At 41.4% G+C, this 19154-nt stretch overlaps 1 protein-coding gene across 3 annotated transcripts in view; it reads left to right on the top strand.

Moving 5' to 3' along the window:
- The window catches only part of MID1 (midline 1), a 391822-nt gene that overhangs the window by 191899 nt on the left and 180769 nt on the right, over positions 1-19154 (top strand). For 2 of the 3 annotated variants that reach the window (XM_065915786.1, XM_065915783.1), the window contains exon 1: positions 18119-18377. The exons of the other annotated variant lie outside the window; for it this stretch is intronic. The gene's annotated coding sequence lies outside the window, so the exon portion shown is untranslated. Of the gene's footprint in view, positions 1-18118; positions 18378-19154 lie in introns of those variants that run through there. 3 annotated transcript variants of the gene reach the window in all.

The raw sequence follows: 19154 nt of genomic DNA, 5'->3' as shown, positions 1-19154 counted from the left end.
GCTCATCTTGGTGTTGACACCCTGTTTTCCATGATACGAGTCAGGATTGGAGAGGGGGTGGGTAGAGACCTTACTCAAAGGGAACTTTATGCCCTGATGTTAGACAGATACGAGGGGGGCAGAGAATTCTGCTTATATCTGTTGGTTCTCAATTGCCTTTAGCTCAAAATAATTCTGATAGTAAAGTGGTATATTTGGTGGTGGCCTATTTTGATCTGCTTCAGAAGGTAAACACATCAAGCTTGGAGCCTGCAATAGCCAGTGTCATTCAGGGCTGGCTTCATAAGCAGCAAGACAATTATGAAAGGCCCAAGCTTGGTTTAATGATCTGTGGCTGCCTTCCAGGAAAACTTTGTTTATGGACCCTGAATATGGGTTTCCTATGCTTTTCAGCTGACAGGAAATAGAATTCTTTTGATTTTCGTTTCAACCATTTGAAAATATAGAAAGTCATACTCAACCATTGGACCATCCAATGGTTGGGCCTTGGGCAACTGTGGCCTGAGAGCAGGAGTTTGGAGAGGATGCTGATGTAGAGAAAGTGAAAGTCGCTCAGTTGTGTCCGACTCTTTGTGATCCCATGGACTATACAGTCCATGGAATTCTCCAGGCCAGAATACTGGAGTGGGAAGCCTTTCTCTTTATCAGAGCATCTTCCCAACCCAGGGATCGAACCCAGGTCTCATGCATTGCAGGGAGATTCCTTACCAGCTGAGCCACAAGGGAAGTCCAAGAATACTGGAGTGGGTAGCTTATCCCTTCTCCAGTGGATCTTCCCAACCCCGGAATCAAATCGGGTCTCCTGCATTGCAGGCAGATTCTTTACCACTGAGCTATGAGGGAAGCCCTTGACCTAGAAAAGTGGTTTCCAAACCAGCAGCATCAGCAGCACATGGGAACAAGTCAGAAATGCAAATTTCCAGGCCCCACCTCAGACTTGCTGAAACTCTGAGGTGGGGCTGGGTAATTGTGCTTTATTAATAACAATCCCTCAAAGGAATTCTAATGCCTATTTGAATTTGAGAACCTCTGATCTAGACCTCTGGTTCCCCACTGCTCAGTCTAATTCCCTCAGGGAGCTTTGGAACCATCTCCCTGCCCAAACCCAGCCCAGATAAATTAAATCAGAGTCTCTGCAAGTGAGACCCAGTCACCAATATCTTTTATTTTTTTAGTGAAGTATAGTTGATTTACAATTTTGTGTTAATCACTGCTGTACGGCAAAGTGATTCAATTATATATATGCATATATATATATATGCATATATATATATGTATGTATGCATATACATATACATTCTTTGTTTATATTTTCCATTATGGTTTATCATTGTTGTTGTTGTTCAGCCACTGAGTCATGTTTGACTCTTTGTGACCCCATGGACTATAACATACCAGGTGTCCCCTTCCTTCACCATCTCCTGGAGTTTGCTCAAACTCATGTTCATTGAGTCAGTAATATCATCCAACCATCTCATCCTCTACTGTCCTATTCTCCTCCTGCCCTCAGTCTTTCCTAGCATCAGGTCTTTTCCAATGGGTTGACTCTTTGGAGGTGGCCAAAGTATTGGAGCTTCAGCTTCAGCATCAGTCCTCCCAATAAATATTCAGGATTGATTTTCTTTAGGATTGACTGGTTTGATCTCCTTGCTGTCTGAGGGACTCTCGAGGGTCTTCTCCAGCACCACAATTAGGAAGCATCAATTCTTTGGCATTCAGCCTTCATTATGGTTTATCATAGGATATTGAATATAGTTCCTTGTGCTATAGAGTAGGTCCTTGGTGTTTATCCATCCAATATATGAAACATCTGCTAACCTCAGCCTCCCAGTCCATCCCTCTCCCAACCCCCTCCAACTTGGCAAAACACCAGTCTGTTTTCTATACCTATAATTCTGTTTCTGTTCCATAGCTAAGTTCTTTTGTGTCATATTTTAGACTCTACATATAAGACGTATCATATGGTATTTGTGTGTTCATAGCAGCACTATTCACAATGGCCAAGACATGGAAAGAAGCTAAATGTTCATCAACAGATGAATGAATGAAAAAGAGGTGATACATATATACAGTGAAATATTACTCAGCCATAAAAAGGAATGAAATAATGCTATTTGCAGCAACATGGATGCAAATAGAGATTATCTTACTATGTGAAGTCAGTCAGAAAGAGAAAGACAAATACCATATAACTTATATGCAAAATCTAAAATAAGGCACAAATGAATTTATTCACAAAACAAAATCACAGTGTGATTTCCATGGGCAGATAAAGTGATTCATGCTTTCATTGTTGAATTAAGGACACTGAAGTTCAGAGAGTTTGACTTGCCCGAGATGCACAAGAAACAGGCATGGTGTAGTCCACTTACACTTTTTTTAGATACATGAGCATTAAAATAGTATGTTTGGTAATGCCAGCAGCTTCAGGGATCCTGTTGTCTTTTATTAGTTGCACAGATTAATTTAAAAACACATCTGGAAACATGCCATCAATAAAATGAGAACTGGTTTTAGAAACTATAATTGGAAGAAATAAGGTGCAGAGGCATAGGGCAGGCCCACGTGCAAGCACTTTGGGGCAGAGGCCAGACCTCCGAGATTCTGAGAGTGGACAAGCTCTGAGAACTTCTGTAGGTCATTGCCTACCCTGGAGCTACTTGTTAGTGTTTCTGAGCCATTGTTTCCTAGTCCATATCTAGAATGCACAAGTAAGTTACAGCCTTGAATGTCATTAATGATAGTGAGAAACCAACATTTGCACACTTGTGATGAGTTTCTTTTGTTTTTACTTTTAAGGATTCCTTTGCCTTGGATGTTTTTAAAGGCAACTTTTTATTAAATTGAAGTATGGTTGATTTACAATGCTCTGTTAAGTTTAGGTATACAGCAAAGTAATTCAGATTTATTTTTTTCAGATTATTTTCCATTATAGGTTATTACAAGATACTGAATTCCCTGTATTATATAGTAAATCCTTGTTGCTTATCTATTTTATATGTAGAGTGTGTATCTGTTAATTCCATAGTCCTAACTTATACCTCCCTTCTCTTTCCCCTTAGGTAACCATAAGTTTGTTTTCTATGTCTGTGAGTCTCCTGTTTTGTGTAAAGGTTCGTCTTATTTTTTAGATTCCACATATAAGTCATATGGTATAGTATTTGTCTCTGTCTGGCTTAATATAATAATCTCTGGAGAAAGAAATGGCAACCCATTCCAGTATTCTTGCCTGGGAAATCACATGGACAGAGAACCCTGGAAGGCTACAGTCCATGGGGGTCTCAAGAGTTGGACACGACTTAGCGACTAAACCGCCACCAGTTTATCTACTAAAAAAAATAATAATTTCTTGGTCTATCCATGTTGCTCCATATGGCATTGTTTCATTATTTTTTATGGCTGAGTAACATTCCATTGTATACAGGTACCACATCTTCTTTATCTATGTTGGGGGGAATTATATTGCTCCCATGTCTTAGCTATGGTAAATAGTGCCAGTATGAACATTGGGGTACATGTTATCTTTCCAATTAGAGTTTTCATCTTTTCTGGATATATGCCCAGGGGTGGGATTGCTGGATCATATTGTAGCTCTATTTTTACTTTTTTTTTTTTTAAAGAAACTTCTATTCTGTTTTCCATAGTGGCTACGCTAATTTATATTCCCACCAACAGTGTCAGAGTGTTCTAAAGGGAATTTTCAACTGATACATCCTTTGTTCTGATTTTCTCAGCAAAGGCTTCAGCATACCTGCACATTCCACAGAAGAAAGAACACAGGCTGTGTACCCAAATTAGGGATGGAGAAAGTGAGGCACGGTAGAAACCGTCATGTGATGTTTATAAGTGGAGTTGCACAAATGACCATTCAGTGTTTTCATTGTTTCAGTAGTCATGTCATCATAATACAAGACATGATTTGTTGGTGTTTATTACGTGCTGCATCTCATAGTTCTGTGATTAAGAGCATGTTCTCAGGGGCTAGTCAGCCTGAGTGCATCAACAAGGATCTGTGCCTTCTTAGCTTTGTGACCTTGGCAAGACACTTCACCTCTCTGTGCCTCTGTTCTCTCTCAGAAAGTGGGGATAGTAACATGAGTGTCTATTTTCCTAGGGGCAAAGGAGAATTCAGCAGGCTCACAAGTACTTGGCATCTAGTGAGTACTTAGTAAAAGTTAAATAACATTAACTGTAAACAAATCACTTCATTCAAACACAACAACTTTGAGGGAGAATAAGCAGATGGGCCATATTCACAGTTATTAAGTGTCAGAGTTGATATTTGGACTGAGGCTGTTTCCAGCATCACTGCTCCTAGCCAGTGTGCTATACTGTGTTGAATGGGATTAATAAGCCAAGTATTTATGGGCAGTGGTTTTTTCCATGTGTAGCATAAGCTTTTTGGCTTCGTTCACATACCCCTGGACCTTCTTTCTTTCTGGACAATGGATCTTACACTGCCTCCAGACTTCCCCTTCCCATAGGAGACTGAGGCAGTGGGGTGGCCCCTTCTCCCCACAGCTTCCCGTGACAGCCTTCTGTCATCTCAGTCAATGGTGACTTCATTTTTCTAGTTGTGTCAGCAAAGAAGTTGGAAGTCATCCTAGTCTCCTCTGTTTATCTGACACATTCACTCTGCAAATCACATTGGCTCAACCTTCACAATCACCATCAAGAATCTAGCCAGGTGATCCCCCCTCCGCTGCCACACCCATCAAGTTCACCACCATCGCTCACCTGGTTGACCACAAGAGCATGCTCAAGGACTTTGCTTCTGCCGACAGGCTGCTGTCCTCCCATTAGTCACACTGAATGCTACAAAGTCAGTGGGCTATCGTTACTTCTTGGCTCCAAACCGTCCAAGCCTCCCCATTTTTTCTCCAAAAGAAACCCACAGCTCTTCCCATGATCTGCTAGACCCAAAATGACCCCAAAACACTGTCCCCCAACACACATACACATACTCACTCAGACACATTCCTAAAGCCCTAGTTTCTACTGTAGTGGGAAGCGGGACCCCTTCCAGACCCTCTTGTCTAACACTCAGAAACAAATTGTCTGAGGAGACACATGTGCTGACAAAGAAAGCGACATTACTGGGAAGGGGAGCCCAGGTGGAGAGCAGCAGGATAAGGGAAACCAGGAGGACTGCTCTGTCACATGGTTCAAAGTCTCAGATTTTATGGTGATGGGGCCAGTTTCTGGCTGTCTCTGGACAATCATTCTGACTCGGGTTCCTTCCTGGTGGTGCGCACATTGCTCAGGCAAGATGGTAGGACACATGGCTCTCCTTTTGACCTTTCCTGAACTCTTCGGTTGGTGGTGGCTTATTAGTTCTGTGTTCCTTACCAGGACCTCCTGTTGTAAAATAACTCACACGAATGGTTACTATGGTACCTGGGCAGGCTGGACAATTTCAGTCCATGTTTCCCATAACACTACTGCTGTCACCCTTACTCACTCCAGCCACCACAGGCTCCTTGGCTTCACTTTGCCCTGGCCTCAGAGCTTCTGCAATTACTGTTCCCTCTGCCTGGATAACTCTGCCCCATCCACAGTCATAGCTGAAAGTACGTCTTCCTCTCACTTCCTTAGAACACTTCTCAAATGTCACCCTGTAATATATCAACTTTCCTACACCACCCAACCAGCACTCCCTATCCGCCTTTCCCCATCACCATCAGAGCCACTTTACATTTATTTGTTGATTGATCTCTGTATCCCTCCACTAGAAGGTATGCTCATGAGGGCAGCCTTCAGCCTGTCTGCACCTTTCTGCCTGCCCGTCCACCACCTGGAACAATGTCTGACACAGAGTAGGCAGTCAATAAATACTTAAGTGGGTGTTTGGCCGTTTGAGCATAAGAAAGGTGTACCAGTGCATGTTTGTTACCATAAGGTGGACGTGTGCCAACCTCAGCCTCTTTTTCTTATGGGATGTCCTTGTCTTTACACTTGAGAATTCTGGATGCCCTGAGAGTAATAAAAATCAATTCATAGAGTGCTACAGATACTATATGTTGCTAATGAAATCAAAGGTTATAGCATTAAAGTACAGATTAACTTTGAATAAGAAAAAAAAATGCTTCGTGGACTGCATTCCTAACTATGGAAATGAATCACAGGAATGTAATCCATTGAGAAAGCCATTGGGGAATTCTGAATAGAGAAAGAAAACCTCATTCACAGTTCTAAATAAATAGCCATAAAATCGACCTACATCCTGCCCTTCATAGCAACATCTTTTTCCATGAGAGATCTCCCACCAGTGGACATATATGTGGGTTTTCCCCCAACTTCAAATGTTCAGATGAATACTGTCTAAATTTAGAGAACCATTGAAGGTAAATACAAATCAGGGAAGTGCTTCCTCCATTTGTTTTCAAATGTGATGGTAAACTCCTAGCTTATCCTGAAGGCAGTATGACGGGTGGATCTGGACCAGGGTGGCAGCATTGTGCCAGGAAGAGCACAGGTTTCGGCATCAGAGAGGTGAGTTCCAAATTCCCATATGCAGACTGCAAACTGGTTTCATCTTCAAGAGGGTCTGATGCATCACTGGTCCATGACAGATGGGGGATACTTCCATTTCCTCCCTTTTCCCTCAGCATAAATACTCATGACATAGCTTGTATCCACTTTTTAATTTAAGATTTAAAGACCTCTTGAGTGCTAAATCACTTCAGTCATGTCCGACTCTTTGCGACTCCATAGACCATAGCCCACCAGGCTCCTCTGTCCATGGGATTCTCCCCCAGGCAAGAATGCTGGAGTGGATTGCCATGCCCTCCTCCAGGGGATCTTCCTGACCCAGGAATCGAACCTGTGTCTCTTATGTCTTCTGAATTGGCCACTAGTGCCACCTGGGGAAGGATGTAAGAACTTGTAGTGTGTGGTCTATCAGTTGGTTTTAAATTCCTTTAATCAGGTTAGATTAATTTGCCAAGTTGAAGAGAAGTGTCACCAGTTGGTTGGTTTCTAAAAGATGCCCATAACAAAATGATCTTTTCCCCTCACAGAGACAGTTTAGGAGAAACATCAGTAAGTCTTTTTGATACAACATAGATAATACTACAAACAGGAGTATAGCTATCTTGTTCATTGTATGATATTATTTAAGTCACTCCCATTAAAATGATTTCAAATAACAACACTATAACTACAAAATAAGCAATAAAGGAGAAATATGATGAAGCCCCATTTGAATGCAGTTTCTTGAACATTTAGAGCTCTTTAATAAATATGGAGAAAGCTAAGGCACTGATAGTCAATTTTTTTTTCTTGCTACAACTCAGTGTTTATCTTGCATCAGGAGACGAGTATAGGGAAGGCTATCTCAGTATGTGTGACTTTTCATAAGTAGTTTCCAGCAGAGGAAAACCTCATGATAAGCTGTCTAGTTATAAAGAAATAAGGGCAAATATTATTTCCTTGGCTATTAAAATAGAGTAAAAAGATACCCCCATCTGTGTCTAGCAAAGGAAAGAGATATGTAAACCATGATTCTTAAGTAGTTTTCATCTTTACTATCATCTTAAAGCCATCTTAAAGCCAGTATTGATATTATATGTGAAGTGGGAGAGGACTTTCATCAATCAGAAAACAATACAGCAATTTTAGCCATCTTTCTGTGCGTCTGAGAAGTGCCAATCTAAAGGATAATGCATTGTCTTTGTACGAGCAGCAAGGAGCGCAAATCCTACTCAAAGCTTCTTTTGATTAAAATTTCTATTCGCCTTCTCTCCATGTGATTATCGATGAACCAGCCTTATTTGTCTGCTTCTAACATATGCAAACTGAGCTGTGATTCACAAACTTAATTTTTTTAAAATCTCTAAGGTTAATTTAAAAATCAGCCTCTGGCATTAAGATGTTAAAGGTTTGAGAGACTAATCCTTTTCATATATGAGACAAGTAAGAAATCATTTTCATGTATAAGAAAAGTAGCAGATAAAAGAATAAGGAATAAAATGGTAATAATAGGAAGAACAGTAACCAGATATTCCTAGCCATACTTAAGCCCACAAAAAAATAGGATTTAAATCAAGAGTGATGCCAATTAGGAGTTAGAAAAAAATAGGGGTTTTAATTAGCTTAATGAATTATTGAGGCATCTGAGTTGTAGAATCTTCATTCCTGGAGCTCAAGAGGAATGTTAGTTGAAAACAGTTTGGATTAGGGCTAATATATATGATTCTTGCTACACGTGGCAAATCAATCATAAACTCTGAGCACATTAAATCTGTGGTGGGAGAAAGAGGAAATGGCAATCAGATCTTATGCACATCATTTGATGACATTGCACTTGGGGTTCAGAATTGGCCAGAGGGTGTGTAACTTCTCTAAAGCTTTACTCTGACTCTGGTCAACTATGGGCTAGATAATCATAAAATATTGCTAGTTTACAGGAAGTGAATTTGAGGACAAGAAATTGAGTTAATAACCAGTGAGTATCTTTTTGTTTATTTTTAAATAGTTTTAATTTTTATTAAAGTAAGACATGTTCAAAGTATAAATATATTAAAGACTTTAAATGAAAAACAGCAAGTCCTACCCCGTCCCACTCCTTTCTAGAAGTAATCACTTTCAATTTGTAAATTTCCTTGGTATGTACTTTCATATTTTCCATTGTGTGCTTTACTATTTCTTGGTTTATGAATTTTAGACATTAACATCCTACATACATCAAAAATGAATTACCTCTCTTATATATCCCCACCCCAATACCTCCTAATATAATCATTTCGGTTAGGAATTTGTATTCATTTAGTGACACAAATTCCAAAACATTGGCTCAAACAAATTCGCAGTTTATTTTTCTCACAGAATATGAAGTTCAGGGCTCATTAGAAGACTCCAAGATGGAATCAGCAATCCAAGATCCTTCTATCTTTCCTGTTTTCCAGGTTTCTCATCTATTGCATCCTCATGTTTACAGAATGGTCCCCCTATGTCAAACATTGCAGTCCTATTCCTGGTGAGGAAGTCTTGGAAGGGCAAAGGGCATACAGTGTGTGTTTCCTTTAAGGAATTTTCCCAGATGTCTTACATGCCGCTTCTACTAAAATTCTATAGGCCCTAAAAGTTTCACATGACCACTCATACCTGCAAGTGAGACTGGGAAATGTTCTTCAGCTGAACACATTTCTGGCCCCAAATACATTGAAGTTCTGTTGGAAAGAAACAAGGAGAAGATGAATATTGGATTGATTACCAGTAGTCCCTGCCACGTGTAATGCTGTGCTTCCTTTTTTGTGCATTCTTATGCTTATCTTAGAGTTAATAATGGCCTCACTTTTGGCTTAGATTTATAGATACCTGTTGATCTTCAACATGATCTATCAGTGTCATTTTTTTCCCTGGTAACCTACCGTCTATGGGGTCGCACAGAGTCAGACACGACTGACGTGACTTAGCAGCAGCAGCAGCAGCAACCTACCTCCAATAATCTTCCATCCTCCTAGTACACTTTATTTACTTATCTATTTTTAAATGTTTGTTTTCTTTGGCTCCACCAGATCTTCCCAGGTGGTTCAGTAGTAAAGAATCTGCCTTCCAGGTTTGATCCCTGGACTGGGAATATTCCCTGGAGGAAGAAATGGCTACCCACTCCAGTATTCTTGCCTGGAGAATCCCATAAACAGAGGAGCTTGGTGAGCTACAGCCCATGGGGTCATAAAGAGTAGGACACAACTTAGCAACTAACCACACACACACACACACACACACACACACACACACACACACACACTCCAGTCTTAGTTGCAGCACTCAGGATCTTCATCTTCATTGTGGCATGCAGGATCTTTACTTGTAGCAAGTGAACTCTTAGCTGAAACATGTAAGATCTAGTTCCTTGACTAGAAATCAAACCTGGGCCCCCTGCATTGGGAGTGCTGAGTCTTAGACACGGGGCCACCGACCACCAGGGAAGTCCCCTCCTGGTCCAGTTTAGAGTTGGACTTTTCTAAGACTGCTACATCTATCCTCCTAGACTTTATTGTCTTTGTGTTGGTTTCTCTGTCCTCTGAGTCCCATTGTCATGTTTTTCTTGGTTATTTCCTTCTTTTTGTGAAAATGCATCTTTGAGTAGATTCCAATGAAAGAATACATGGGATGCAAAAATGTTGAGTCTTTGTATGAAAATAATTGCATTCTATCCTCATTGATGAATACTAGTATAACTTGGTATACAATCATCAGTTGCAAATCATTTTATTGCAGAATTTTATAGCTCCTACTTTCTAGTGTTGCAGTTGATACATGTATAATAAATGTATTAGCAAAATTTAATTATTTAGAAAGAAGAGGGCCTTCTATATTAGTGGTTTTATTTATTTTTTAATTAATTAATTTATTTTAACTGGAAGCTAATTACTTTACAATATTATAGTGGTTTTTGCCATACATTGACATGAAGCAGCCATGAATGTACATGTGTTCCCCATCCTGAAACCCCCTCCCACCTCCTTCCCCAACCCATCCCTCAGGGTCATCCCAGTGATCTGGCCCTGAGCACCCTGTTTCATGCATCAAACTTGGACTTTAAAATTATTATTATTATTACTATTATTAGCAGCAATTCTGAGAACATTTTTTATTGACTAATTGATCCTATGCTCTGTGCTAGTTGTTAGAAGGGATATACAACAGTCCCTTAGCTAGGCTATAGTACAGTTATTCAATGAAACGGATCTAGGTGTTGCTATGAAGGTATTTTGTAGACTTAGGTAACATGTATAATTGGTTGACTTTAAGTAAAGGAGATTATCTTTGATAGTGTTGCTGGGCTTCATCCAATCAGTTGAAGGCAATAAGAGCAAAACTGAGGTTTCCCCGAGGAAGAAGAAATTTTGCCTGAAAACTGTAAATTGATCTCCTGTCCATGTGCCCTATGAATGTCAGACTTACCAGTACTCACAATCATGTAAGGCTAGTCCTTGTAATACATTTTAATATATATGTTAAATATCCCATTGGTTCTGATTCGCTGGAGAACTCACTGATTAAGGCCTCAATGACCTCGGTAACTAGAAAAGGGGTTAATAAGACAAGTCAAAAATATGCTATTACAAATCATTTTTCTCTTACAAATTTAAATGTAAGATTTTAGTTTAAAAAAAGTAGATGATTTAGAAATTGAAGAATTACTCTTGAGAAGATATTATGATGTTGACATGAGGCAGTAAGTTCAGTTGGGAGTGTAGAGAATTTTTGACAGTGGGAGGATTAAACTAAAACCATTGCTAAATTCATACATAAATCTTTATCAGATCACTAAGAGGAAGATAATCAAGGATCAGTCATATTTAATCAACAAAAACTAAACAGTGTCAAAATAGTTCACCTCTAAAAGCATAGAATTATTAAATGGTAAGTTATACTTAAAATTTTAGGATAACATGGATTGCTTTAACTTGTTAATTTTCAAGTGATGAAATATCAGGTGGGAATGCAAACTAGTACAGCCACTATGGAGAACAGTGTGGAAATTTCTTAAAAAACTGGAAATAGAACTGCCATATGACCCAGCAATCCCACTCCTGGGCATACACACTGAGGAAACCAGATCTGAAAGAGACACATGTACCCCAATGTTCATCGCAGCACCGTATATAATAGCCAGGACATGGAAGCAACCTAGATGCCCATCAGCAGATGAATGGATAAGGAAGCTGTGGCACATATACACAATGGAATATTACTCAGCCATTAAAAAGAATACATTTGAATCAGTTCTAATGAGATGGATGAAACTGGAGCCCATTATACAGAGTGAAGTAAGCCAGAAAGATAAAGACCAATACAGTATACTAACACATATATATGGAATTTAGAAAGATGGTAACGATAACCCTATGTGCAGGATAGAAAAAGAGACACAGATGTATAGAACAGACTTTGGGACTCTGTGGAAGAAGGCGAAGGTGGGATGATCTGAAAGAATAGCATTGAAATATGTATATTATCAAGTGTGAAACAGATCGCCAGCCCAGGTTGGATGCATGAGACAAGTGCTCAGGGCTGGTGCAGTGAGAAGACCCAAAGGGATGGGATGGAGAGGGAGGTGGGAGGGGGGATCAGGATGGGGAACACATGTACACCCATGGCTGATTCATGTCATTGTATGGCAAAAACCACTACAATATTGTAAAGTAATTAGCCTCCAACTAATAAAAATAAATGAAAAAAAAAAAGAAAAGAAATATCAAAAGCTCAATTTATTTAAAACCTTGACTGGGGACTAGTCACCCCTGTCCTGTCTGAAAGTCTGCCCCTTTAAGATACATTCTCGTAAAAATTTCCTCGTGGTGTCTTATTCTGTTCAGTATCCACAGATTTCTCACTTTCTTTTCAGCCTGTCATCCAAAATCATGCTGTAAGCAATAGTTGCAAAAAACTTTCCAATATATGTTTTCATTTGTCTTAGTCCATTTGAACTGCTGTAAGAAAGTACCATAGAGTTGGTGGTTTGTAAACAACAGAAATATATTTCTCACAGTTCTAGAGGCGATGGGCTCCAAGTTCAACATTCTGACAGATTCTGGTGTCAAAGAAGCCTACTTCCTGCTCCAGATGGCCGTCTTCTGTGTCCTCACATGGTGGAAGGGGCAAGAGAGCTCTCTGGGACCTTTTTAATAAGGGCACAAATCCCATGTATGAGGACTTCTCTAAGGTTAGGATTTCAACGTGTGAATTTGTAGAGGGACACGAATATTCAGTCCATAATTTGCCCAACTGTCCTGAAAAACCCTGGGCTCAAAGATGTCATTTGGTTTACATGACACCTATCAGCCAGTTCTGTGGCCACATGCTTTGTCGCTCAGTCATGTCAAACTCTTTGCAACCCCATGGACTGTAGCCCACCAGGCTCCTCTGCCCATGGGATTCTCCAGGCAAGAGTACTGGAATGGGTTACCATTCCCTTCTCCAGGGGATCTTCCCAACCCAGATTATTGCAAGCAGATTATTTACCGTCTGAGCCACCAGAGAGGTCAACTCCAAGAATGGATTCCAAATCTTATTGGTAACCCATGCTTATGCTATGTCACGTTGCTCTTGTTAATCAAGTGACAGAAACTAACTTAATGAGTACTTGTACTCAGTGAGTAGCAACTTGTTTCTTTTTTATGACATCCTAGAAGAACTATAGGTGGCGTTTTCTTTTCTTTTTTTGTTTTAATTTATTTTTCTAAGTAGGGACTTGTGTCACTGTCCATGTAAATCACCTTCACTAATCACCTCAACTTTTCCATGGCTGCCATAAGTATACAACTGAATTTCTGGAACTTCTGAGGGAGAATAAAGTCTTTCCATAGGCCCTCAAGACTGTGCCCTTGCACCAGGTGGCTGATTTAGGAAACTTCAGCTTGGTTTTCATTGACTTTTGATGTGTCCTGATACATATTTCAATAAACTAGAGGAAGTTACTAGTTGTCAACCATTTTTTACATACACATATTCCCATATCCTTTGACCTAACAGAACACTGAAAGAGGTGGCACCATTACTGCTAATTGTCCTCTCGGGTGTCACCCCAATGTCCATCCATGTCTAGTAGGGCCTGTCCAGGATCACTGGCCCAGGAATCCATGTTACGTTTGCTGTAGAGATCTGTTTATATGACCAAACCTGCACTAAACTACACAGCATTACCAAATTGGCTGCTGTCTTAAGAAAGATCTGCTAAGACTACCTCATCCCTTCAGCTGATGTTTGCAAATGCTGTTAATCACAGACCCAGAACAGAACATCCAAACCTTTAGTGAAGCACGTTTCTTTCTTTGCTTCAATTTACTTGCTTATGCTGTTTCCAATAAGTGGATCTAAAGCTCACTTAATGGACAACCCCTAAAGTGCCGTTTATTGGATTTGAAATGTTGAAGAAGTCTGTTTACTGGTAAATGAAAAAGTAGACTTCATTTATTTACATGATTCCCTTTTCTTAAGAGTTTTAGGGATGATTTCTGGAGATAGCATATTTTATAACACAAAGCAGAGTAGGGACTTCCCTGGTGGTCCAGTGGTTAAGACTCTGTGCTTCTAATGCCGGGGGTGCAGGCTCGATCCCTGGTTGGGGAACTAAGATCTCTCATGCTGTGCCACGTGGGCAAAACATAAAAAAGAAAATTTTTTTTTAAATCTTTTTTAAAAAAGCAGAGTAATTCTCCCTTCAAACACTTAAGTTTAATTGCGGTAGCAATTGGTCATGATCAGACCTTTGGTTAAAAACTTTGGTTAAAAACTTTGCCTCAACGATCCTGTCTGTTCTTATATTTTGGTGCAGATGAAATGGTGCATATTTGTAAAGCGCCTGGCAAAATGCTTGGCTCATAGTAGATACTCACAAGAAGTGTTTGTTAATAACACCCCTGTAGGCATTCCTGTCCTTCTGCATAATGAGAAGATGGGAGAGAGAACTAGCAACCCATCATGGTATCTCTTACTGGTGGAAGTGCCCTTTTTTTGGTTTTTGTTTTTAATTGCTTTACAGTGTCGTCTTGGTTTCTGCCATATATCACCATGAATCAGCCATAGGTATACATATATCCCATCCCTCTTGAACCTCCTTCCCCCCTCTCATCCCATCCGACCCCACTAGGTTGTCACAGAGCACTGGGTTGAGCTTCCTGTGTTACACAGCAACTTCCCATGAGCTGTCTGTTTCACATATGTTCATGTATCTATTTCAATGCTATTCTTGCAATTCCTCCTCCCCTCACCCCCCCCCGCCACTGTGTCCGTTAAGTCTGTTCTCTGAGTCTGAGTCTCTGTTGGAACTGCCCTTTCATATACCTCCCAGAGGTTATCGTACACATTTCTCCCAGAGACCTTGTCATCTAGAGCTGATGTTTTTTATGTAGATGCAGAAGTGTGTGATGGCTTCATATAACAATATAGAAAATAGGCTGTCTCACAAATATGTCCATGAAGCTAAGCTTCTGTTTTAGGAGGCTCATCTCTTCTCTTGCACTCTGACTTTGGTTGGACATGGAAGTATTAGAATAAAGATGGCATTATGGGGACTTCCCGTGGTCCAGTGGTTAGGACTCAGTGCTTTCACTGCCATGGCTGCAAGTTCAATCCCTGGAGCGGGAACAAGGTCCTGCAAGCCACCTGGTATGACCAAAAAATAAATAAAAAAGATGGTATTATGCTTATTGTTTTTGTAAGTACAGAACAGATTTTGAATTACAGTAAAAGAAAAGTAACTGTAATAGTTTAATTTGCCAAGAGATTCTTTTCCCTTTAGTAATGTGGCAGGGCTGCAGTCCCATTGATGTCCATAGCTCAGGAAAGCATTTCATTCCCTTTCCACACACATTGGTTGACTTCCTCCTGTGCTGTTGGTGCGTGGGTACAGTGAAAGTGTCTGGGGTTACAAAGATGAATAGGACATCATTCTTGCTCTTGAGAGTTTTCTAGTTTGGTAGAAGAGACAGACAGACGAAGATATGATTACAGTGCCACATGGAAGTGAAACAGCAGAGATGTAGCATGGTTTGCTCAAGCTGGTGCTTACCGTCTCCTAGCTCAGTGTATCGCCTCCAACCTCTGTGTTTATGGTCCTTACTTTGAAAAAGGAGGGAACATTTACACTACAAAAATTGGCAAAGGATTCACACAAGGTGAAAAATGGTGCTGTCCCACAGAGTAAAAATGCAACATAATTATAAACTCTATTTTGTGAACATATAGGCTATCTCCTTTCAAAGCTAAATTTTAGATTAGACATATGTGCACCATGACTTACTTTAGGATTTTAAAGAAAAAAAAAATCTGGGTGTAAGCCTGTTCCCTGGTGGCTCAGACAGTAAAGAATATGCCTGCAAGGCAGGAGACGTGGGTTCGATCCCTGGATCGGGAAGATCCCTAGAGAAGGAAATGGCAACTCACTCCAATATTCTTGCCTGGAGTATCCCATGGACAGAGGAGCCTGGTTGGCTACAGTCCATGGGTTCGCAAAGAGCACACAACTGAGCAAGTAAACAACAACAATGACGACAAATCTTGGCTGCTTTTTTTTTTTTTTAAAGAGCTTGTTGTTAAATATTTACCAGCACACCACTGAGTGTCTATAAACTACAGAGTGAAGAGAAGGGATTACTTTGTGTTGGGACATTTGGGGAAGCCACAAAATAGTGGTGACATTCTGACCTTGTAGGATGCAGTAGGAATGGGCCAGAGGAGAGGAAAGATGGATGAAACTTTGATAGGGCACGGAGCCTGTGAGAGGAAATCCCAACTCATATTTTCCTCAGAGGTGATGACAGCAGAAGGCAAATGCAGTCGTGAGAAGCTTCTGTTGAAGGTGATAAATAGATGCGCCTTGGGACTTCACTCTGGCGATATTTAACGGCAGCAGCCCTGGGTAATTTCCTGTGTCCTGGGGCTCAGGGTACACCTAGGGCAGGAACAGGTACAGTAGTTTTTTGAAGTGAATCAGAGCCCTCTGCACTGGGATAAAATGCAGATTCCCAGGCTCCTCCTCAAACCTATTGATTAGATTCCCTTGGAGTCACAGTCCCAGGGACTGGCATTTTTTACAATATCCCCAGAAGTTTCCTTGGACAGTTAAGTTGGAGAACCAGTATTTTTGTTTTGTTTTGTTTTGGAAAACGAGTATTTCAAAGCCAGTCCATCCATGATTCTCCACTGGGCATCATTTCTCCCTTGGTGTTGCCTGGAGACATTACTGATTGTCATGACTGTGGAAGGGTTCCTTGTATCTGGTAGCCTGAGGCCAGAGACACTGCTTGACATCCCCCAGGGTACAGCACAGCGCCCCCCAAAGGAGAATGATCTGACCCCAAATGTCAATAGGGTCGAGGCTCAGAAACCCTGGTCTAAGTCATAATCAAGGGCTCTGTTGAAGAGCCCTCTGATGAAGAGGACTGAAGTCTAGTTGTGTCACTGGGTGGTTCCTTACCTTGCTAAGGCGGGGGGCTGTAATGGGGTTATGGACCTCCATGTCCAGATATGGGGCCGCCAAGTTTTCTTGGAACTGGGCAGAGCTGACAACTACTGAATCCATACAGATGATACACTGGAAGCTGCTCATTCACTGATTTGCTAAGGTTTTTTTTTTTTCTCCCCTCTGATACCAATTTTTTTTCTTTATTGAATTATTCTCACAAAATTTTTGCCACTTCTTTGGGAAAAAGCTTTGCTCAGCGTGTGCTTTTTTTTTTTTTTTTTTGGCCATCCAAAAGACAGAGTGACCTTGAGACCATATTGCTTAAGAAGTGAAATGCGTTCCTGTTTATAGAAAATACAGAAAGCAAACTGGACATTCTTTTTCAAAGAATTTAAGTTTAAATTACAAACTTAAAACTTCAGGGTTTAAGTGTGTAAGAAGCCAGCTCTCTTACAGATTCCGTCCAGCTTGTCTCTGAATAAGTTCGCCAGATCAACCTTGTAGGTAAGGTGAACTTGAGTGAAAGGTAGACACACGTCTTTAAATATTTTTTCTTCTTAACCAAACCTCAGTGCCTATTTTTCTAATAACAGTTTTATTTAAAATTGTGCCTTGGGCCCTTATTGGGTAAAGATTCTCGTTCATTTGCCATGTTTCAGCAGACTTGCGTACTCGAGAGTTCCCATTAAGACCCGTCTCGTAGACAGATGCACAGTTCATCCATATGGAAGCGAGGTGGATGACATCCTCCCCCCCACCCCGAGTGCTGGTTTCGGTTCAGGTGTTCTGAGTAACAATTAGGTTCCCTCCCCAGTGTTCGGTGCGAGATACCCTTTTCGAAATCCGCCTGGGTCCTGCGTGTGGCACTTTTCTGCTTGCAGTCGTTTTGTCCCTCTCAAATGCTTGCGTGCTTTTAGGGAGCTCTTAAAAGGCCAGGCCTTAAGCTAGTTAAGCTTTGAGGCGAGCCGGAGCTGTGAGATAAGAATAGAACGCATCTTTTACTCCGGGAGCTGGGGAGGCTGTTTCCAGCTGCTTCCAGTCATTGAAATCCTGAAAGCTCTCTAATCCTCGCGGAGGCAGCCCCTCCGGCTCCCAGGGCCCACCCCCTTCTCCTGATTGGCGAGGCTCCTCCGGGGCCCCCGCCAGCCACCTACGACGTCTCTGAGACCCGATTTGAAATAAGAGCCAGGCGGTCCACGCTTCCCTGCGCCCGACTTTTCATAGGCTGGGAAGCGAAGCTTGAGAAACTTGACGTTGTCTTGGGCAGAGTGCGTGTAGCAACAGATCAAAGAAAAAAGGGGAAGAAAACGTGTTCTCAGCTGCCTGGGGAACTCGCTGAGTTGCTTTTGTCTTGCGGGCTTCTGCTGGCTTTGGTGTTTCCCCTCGGAAGACCGCGGCGTGGGCTTCCAGGCGGCTCGCTCCCTGCTGGATGGGTGATGGAACTCTAAACATGAGGCAGGTGAGCTCCGGGGGCTTCAGGGGCGGGTGGAGAGGGAGGGCGCAACGTGGGACCCCTGGGATGTGACTCCGGAGGGCTGGCCGGATGAGCAGATGCCTGGCCGAATGGATCCATTTGGCGGAAGAACGGGACTGCCTTTTCCTAAAGTAACCCATGAAGCAGATCTCCTGAGGTTCCCCCCACTTCTACCTCTAATGGGGATTGGCGACGTCAGGCAGTCATTGTAAAAGGCTTAAACGCGGTTCGTAGAACATGTAGATCACTTCCAGTTTGCGGCGACTGGAAGGTATTGTTCGGGATCTATCTGAAGCTCTGAGCCTCTTTCCTGTGCTTTGGGTGAGAATAAAGACAACGGAATATCCTGAAAAAGAATTGAAGGGGGCCTCTTATCTCGTTTTGGCTCCCCATCCTGAGCACTTACTGTGTTTATGGCTGAGAAGGTGGCACCAGCCCGAAATGAGCACAGACAGTCCTTCCAGGAAAATTGTGTTTTTCTGTTCTAGCAGTTGTGAAACTATTATTGCTTCTGGACAGGAGAGGACAGCCCTGAGAGTAGTGAGCTGAGAAAGGGCTTGGAGATTACTTCCATGAGTCTTTGAAAAGAATTCTAAACCAGCAGCTTCTTCCGTGGCTGCGGGGCATGATGATAAAATTTCTTATCAGCCTAAGTCGAGGTTTATAGCTCTGCTTGTAAGAAAAGCAAAAAGTGAGTGTACAAAGCCAAGAAAAGGGTGTGATTTATAACTCAACCAAAGTTATAGAAGAGTCTTATGTCAG

This window comes from Muntiacus reevesi, chromosome X (genome assembly GCF_963930625.1).
Source record: "Muntiacus reevesi chromosome X, mMunRee1.1, whole genome shotgun sequence".
Lineage (NCBI taxonomy): Eukaryota > Metazoa > Chordata > Mammalia > Artiodactyla > Cervidae > Muntiacus > Muntiacus reevesi.
The sequence above is the reverse complement of the archived record's forward strand: the minus strand, read 5'-3'. Positions and strand labels throughout refer to the sequence as shown.